Source organism: Sarcophilus harrisii, chromosome 1 (genome assembly GCF_902635505.1).
Source record: "Sarcophilus harrisii chromosome 1, mSarHar1.11, whole genome shotgun sequence".
Classification (NCBI taxonomy): domain Eukaryota; kingdom Metazoa; phylum Chordata; class Mammalia; order Dasyuromorphia; family Dasyuridae; genus Sarcophilus; species Sarcophilus harrisii.
Genome location: NC_045426.1, coordinates 486,482,308 through 486,489,295, shown reverse-complemented (window position 1 = coordinate 486,489,295; position 6,988 = coordinate 486,482,308). Strand labels below are relative to the sequence as shown.

At 36.9% G+C, this 6,988-nt stretch overlaps 1 pseudogene; it reads right to left on the bottom strand.

Moving 5' to 3' along the window:
* Positions 1-527: 527 nt before the first annotated feature.
* LOC100930320 lies at positions 528-5,991 on the bottom strand (annotated as a pseudogene).
* Positions 5,992-6,988: the final 997 nt, after the last annotated feature.

The window sequence follows — 6,988 nt, the reverse complement described above, 5'->3', positions numbered from 1 at the left end:
CCAAATAACCACAAGCTGCTTGCTGGTTAGTAACTGGGCTTCCAGTGAGCAAAAAACACTCAAATTTGACAGCATTCAAAACAGACACATCCAATTTAAGGAGGCCTGTTTGCTATATATTGCAAGGCTAGTCTTAATCTACACCAGTATTCCTCTATTTTTTCATTCTGAGGAACTGGGGGGGAAAAAAAAAAAAACATCCATGAAGAAAAACCATTCAAAACATTTACCTCAATTAGCCTTCTGCCTGTTTCAAGCTCATGAATAAAGATAACACTTTGTTAATTCTATTGTGGAAAACTTTTGCTATGGGTTTTATTTACAATATGCCAAAGTGCCTTAAAGGACAAGTCACATAGCAAGCAAACTAAAGTTTAAAGCTGGACACTAACTGAACAAACTGCTTTACAAAATGAGAAAAGAAAAACCAAAAGTTCTAGTTTCTATAGAGAACCCACATAGTTTCATATTTATTCAGACAAAAGGAAAAAAGACTTTTGATTATACTGGTTAAACCAGCCATAGGATTAGACTGTAGACTCAAAAAACACTACAACTTGCAATATCTTGCTAATACAATGGATTTGCTGCTGCATTTGTCTAATATTAAGAATTATAAACCGAACTGTGCAACTAGTTGGAACAATCCTTACAAGCACAAAACTAAACTTTTTTTCACACCACTAGTTCTCTTTGTATATCTGGGCATGCTTCCTCTTCCAAAAAGTCATTTTTGATATTATATGTCTTTTGAATCTCTTCTGAAGTTTTTCCCTTGATCATATTTGCAACAGTTTTGTATGTGACATCAAACAAACTTTTAATGTCTAAGTAGTTGTAGCCAGAATAAGTTCAAATAAAGGATTTCTTGGTTAACTTTCCAGAATTCTTGGTCTCAAACTGGAATATCATCTGTTCATTTCTCTCTGTTTTCATCATTCTCAGGAGGATGAGGACCATCTTTGTGGTGGATGATCCACTAAGTTGTCTTTTATAATACTACTGCATTAACATTTGATAGAGGAAATGGATCATCATTCCTTTCATCATCCATTCCCAGATCTTCCAAGATGGTATTGATAGTTAAGAGTGTTTTGTAATTTTAACATCAGCTTGAAATATTTCTCCATCACACCTCTGCAACTTAATTGAAGGCAGGTTCCAGATCCTTAAAGAACCTGGTGGGCTAGCTAGTGGAGTCAAGGAGGCTGGATGGGCTAAGAGGGAAGTATGAGGGAGCAAAAGCCCTAAGGCAGTTCAGAGCACCAATACCACTATTTCCTACCTCTTTGAAGAAGCAAAGTGTCTTTCCAGATGTCTTATTTGAGACATATCTTGGTCATTTTAATTTCACAATATTCCATTTCAACAGTTATATACATCATTGCATCATTATATGTAAATTATTCTCCTGATTCTGCTTCATTCACTTTATTTATATCAATTCACGTGAGTCTTTCCATGTTTCTTATAGCACATTAATTCTCTATTATATTCATCAACCACCATTTATTTAAATATTATCCAAATAGCCTAGAGTTTAAGTTATTATAACAAAGCAGGATGTATTTTTCATCAAGTATAGTGATAAATATGTGCTTGCTAGCTTTCAACAATGACCACTTTTAACAGGTATTTCCCCAAGGGATAGAAAAATTTCTTCTCTGCCTCCATGTGCATTTATGGAAGAACTGGAAAGTATCATGAACCTTCAGATGAAGTTATAATCATGGATAATTCTTCCTCACTAGTCCTTGCTTTTACTGTAGTAGAATATATAACTCCTCCATCCATACAAGTTAAGCTAGTTTTTTTCCTTGAAGTGTATTGGACTTGACTAGTTCAGGAGATTGTTGGTTCAGACTACTGATGTCCCTTCAGCATTGCCTGAGTGCCAAAGTAGCACAAGGCTTTGTTGGTGTACTATGTTGGGAACCCAGGCAAAAAAGGTTCATTCAGTTAAATCAACTTAAGGTATCCTAGTGCCTATCTTTGTTTAATATTCTTCTATTATGAATAAGTAAATCTCCTTTTGTTGTGTTGAATGATCTATTATATCTCATCTTGTCCCAACATCAATCATAAACTAACAGTCTGAATTAGGACCAGCCCAGAACACTTACTTTGGGACTTCCCACTAGCTCATGTTGAGAGGTGGATACAATAGATCATAATCTATTAAATTAAGTCACTGGGTATTTGAAAGCCAAAGTCATGGCAGCTTTGCTCAATTAACAGAGATCCATTCCTCCAAATTTACCCATGCTAAAATGGCATTTCCTAAATCATTTTCTCTTTTATTTCAAAAACAAGTATAAGGAAAGTTTAGTAATGGAAAGCATTTTAAAATCAGCTCAGTAGAAATTGGTTTTCTTTTGTATTAAGTTTTTTTTTAATATCACAACTATTTAATGGTAAGGAATTTTCAAAGATAAAAACAACAGCTGAAATTCAAAGAAACTATTGAATCATCTAGACAAGCCTGACTTTTGACTAAGGTCTGACAGAACACAAATTGCATATTTTGGAGGTTGTAAGGCCCAAACTTTAACCTTATCTTTGTATAGGAAATGTAAGATGTCACCTTTGAATTCCAGGCCTTCAACCCAAAATGACTGTGACATGAGAAATAATAGTTTTTCTTTGACATTTACTCTCATATCATAATTTAAGATTTGCAGATTCAACCTTTAAAAGAGGTTGATGAGGGTGGAGAAGATAAGGAGAGACAAGAGAACTTGTTATTTAGGCACCATGCCACCAGAGGAAGATATCTTGCTCATGCAGTTTAAAGTCAGGTGAGTCTGTGGATGTGTTCATTGGAGGCTGATATTATTCTGTTTTCTCACTTTGGGTATCAAAATACAGTTATTAAGAAAATGTTAACTGTAACAAAATTCACATTTCAGAGTAACTCTTTAAAAATTCCTATATATCATTTGATATTTGTGTACCATAATCAAGATTGCTATAGTCACATGGCCCCCAATGTGAAGCAACCAGTACCAGGCTGGAATGCTGAACCAGCAGATAAGCAACAGAGCTCAAAAGTAGAAATATCAGCATAGCAGGTGACTGATATTTCCCAGGTTTTCATCCTATTTTCTCCCCTCTTCAACATGTCTCTTCACCACACAAAATATGGCTTAGTTTCTCTAAAAAGCAATAATGCTGTCCTCAAAACATGTCTCCTACTTTTCTGCAACTTTCTGGTTCCTGCTGGCAGTATGGGTTTCTTGGTCACTTAGTCACCTAAAGGTATAAGTGGATCCTTCTATTTGGTAGAATGTCTGAAGACTACGAGAGTCAACACATCCTGTCCTGCTAAAAATATGTTCTTCTTTGAATGCAAAGGAGATTGTATCTATTATTAACCTTATTGATTATCCTTGTATATACCAGGCCTAAATAAATTTGCTTTTCTTAATTCTTTGATGGCCTACCAGTGCCTTATTTTGTCCCAACATTAAACTTGAACTTAATAGTAGTTGTAATAGTAGTGGTAATTAACATTTATATAGCACTTTAAAATAACCCAGAGAGGTAAGGATGATGAAGATGATGGTGATGGTGATGATGATCCTCATGTATAAAATGAGGATACAGGCTTACAGGAATTAAATGACTTTCCCAAAGTCAAATAACTAGTCTTGGAGATGAAATTTGAATTCCGGTTTTCATGACTCTTAAGTCCACAGTTCTATCTAGGAACTACAGACTAAGAGGATATGATGATCTTATAGTCAAAAAGACTATGTAGAATCATAAGTTAGCTATGATTGTAAATCCCCATTTGTCTTTGATGAAACTCCAAGTTATGTGGTCTTTTCAGGTCCAGAAGTCAAGATCTACCTTTTAATAATACAAAGTTACATAGGGTATCATAAGTTAGAAAAATTGTAGGGTGAGTTTGTTGCATTTTTTTGTTTGTTTTGATTTTTACTGTGGGTTCTGGTAAGGATGCTTTCTATCTTTTTGTTGCATAAATAAATCTTTTTTTTTTTCAGGAAACAAAAGAAATTAGACATAGAAATTCTCAGGGTTTCCCTGAGGAAAGAGCCATGATCTAGGAAAAAACCATAGGCTTCATGTTAGGAAGGAACACAGGACCTTCTCTGAAACTCAAAGTTGAAACCATCATTACTTGTTATCTTCCTCATTAGAATTTATTTCCCAGGACTTTGCACATGGTAAGTATTTGATATTTTTTTGTCATTCATTCATGTGATCCAGTTGCTGCTTCAAAGACCTTCTGCTTCCAAGTATGCAGAGTATAGTCTCTCCTGGGTGTTTGTAATGGGCTGCCTCTGAGGAATATGATACCAAAGGCAATCAATTTCTACAAGGTGTTATTTCCTACTGGTGTCCCGTAATCACTTCTTGATGGAAGCTTGTCCAATCACAAGCTTGGTTGTTACTTATTCCTGTTAGACAAAATTCCACTGCAAATAAAATTAGCTAGTTTCTCACTGTTTTCAGGTTCTGGTTTCAATTGAAAACTCTCCACTGAGGTACTAGTTGTTTCTCATGAAAAAGATAATTTCACCCAAACTAATTTATATATCCAATGTCATCCCAATTAAATTCCAAAAAGAAAAATGATGGAATTATTTGAAAACATGATAATAAAATTCATTTGGAAAAAACAAGAAGTCAACAATATAAAAGGAAATAGTAGGGGAAAATATAAACAAGGAGATTTAGCCATATCGGATCTTAAACTATATTACAAGGCAGTAATTATCAAAAACTGGTAAAATCAAGAAAAAAGTCTGGAAAGTTGATGAAGTAGGTCAGAAAGCTCTCAAGCTTTCTTCCACAACCAAGACAAAATAGCACCTCAGGGTGAAAGTAGTGTGGTAAAAACAAATGAGAGTTAGGTTAACCCCAAAACATTTCCTGGATGGTTCTTCTGAAACAGCAAGGCAAACCCTGGGACTAGCTGGGATGTGAGATAGCCTCAGCCCCAGCCACAGGAGCTTTTACTTCCCAGACACTATGGGGAATCTGGCCTCTGAGTCAGGAAGATTGAGGGAATCTCAGCTGATAAATTGTGTTGCTGAGATTCAACCCTGGGTGAAAAGGCACCAACATACACTGGTGAGTGCAGAAGCAGTGGGCCAGAAACTGCTGACTGTGGGCACTTACAGGAGGGTAGATTTCTTGGTTTCAGGTCCCAGGACAAGAGGAGAACAAAAGGAGGATTTGAGGACTAAAGTACCATCCCCAGGATTAGAGGGGAATACACTAACTGTTATGCCACAGTCTCTTTGAATTGTCCTACCTCAGTTGTTCTGCCCCAGTCTCTCTGGTTGCACACCATCCTTCCCTCCTGATCATTAGTGGAACTGATGTAATTTAGTGTTGGATACACTAAGATTATCAATTGTAAATGTTTAATCCAGATAAGAAGAAAGATCTTCTATCTCAGACATCATGGCCACAGACCTTCTCTACTTATTAGAATGTCCCGTGCCTACCCCCATTCTGTCATTGTTCTTCTTGATCCCAAGTTATCAGAATGTCCAATGCCTCCCCCCCACCCTGTCAGAGCTGGATTGATAGTCTGTTCCTGCTCTCAGTGTTCTGACTCCACCTTTGCCTCCACCTCTGCCTCGTTCTACCCAAGTGGCTTGGAGCCACATGTGTATATATACTTCATGGGAAACACACATTAGCTGCTGAATTCTTGGAGACAATAGTCTCATTTAGCCCTGGGACCAAACCATGGATCCATCTGGTTCCACTACAATCTCTCTCTCTCAAATAAAATATTAAAAACTCTCTAATCTCTATCTTGCCTCAGTTTCTCTGGCATTACATTTGGAGGCTTCCCAGGGAGATATGAGAGCAGGATTAGAGATTAGAGAGTTTTGGGTCTCCACCTTGGACCTTGGAGCAGCTAGAGAGCTGAGTTCTTGGTCTGGAGAGGCTGGCCCTCTGGATTTCTCCAAAGTCTCCAGGAAGACAGCAGTTTTCAGTTGCAGCCATGCCACATAGTGGACACCTCTATTTCAGTCACAAGAGAGTAAGTCTGGATGTCTTGGGGCACAATCTGACCTGTTTACCTGTTTTGTCTGTCTGTGCTAGTATCTGGATTCTCAGAATTATAAGTCACCAACGGGTGGTAATTTCTGAGAACAGTGTCCACTAGATGCAGTGTAACACTACCTGGGTGTCTTCTAAGACACATATCTGGTTCTGTGCCAGTTGGCACAACTCTGGGTATTCTAGAGTATAAATCTGGGTCTGGTTATCGGATTTTTAGCATCTTTTTTCTTGGCACTATCTGTTCTGAATGTCTTTGGGCACATCTGGGTTCCATTAGGCACAATTTGGTTCTGGATTTATATATATATATATATATATATATATATATATAGGCATTCTCTGTGAAGGCAGAGAAATGCACCAAACTGGGGCTTGGAAGCTGAAAAACCTTCATTTGGATTCTAGGAGAAAGAATAGTGAGCTGAAACAAATTTCCCTCGGGACTATTCCTGAGGTAAAGCCCCTAGTCTATGTGTTAAATGTTTTGTTTAATGTTGTAATTGTGCAGTCTATGTCTGTGTGACTTCTGCTCTGTGTTCTGTGTGACTTGTCTGTCTGTTTTGTTAAAGAGCTCTGTTAAAGGTTTCAGAACAATGATTAAGAATTGGTTATTTCAATGTTACAAATGTGTTTAGCATAAGCTTGATCTGGGCTGGGCAGGGCAAATAAAACCTCTATAGGAATTTCTTAACCTGTTGACAAAGGGATTTATGCTAATTGCCTTGAAACTTGGAGAAAGGTTTAAACCAGTTCTCCAAAACCTAAGTGAAGGAAAAAAAAAAAAAAAAAAAAAAAACAAATGTATCCTATCCTTTTGGGCAGTTTTAAAATGGTGGGAAATAATTTTACTATTGCCTGTGCAGGTTAGATTTGGTTATCTTGAGTATAAGATCTTAAGAACAATGCCTTGTTAAAGCGAAGTTCTGTTAATTTGCCT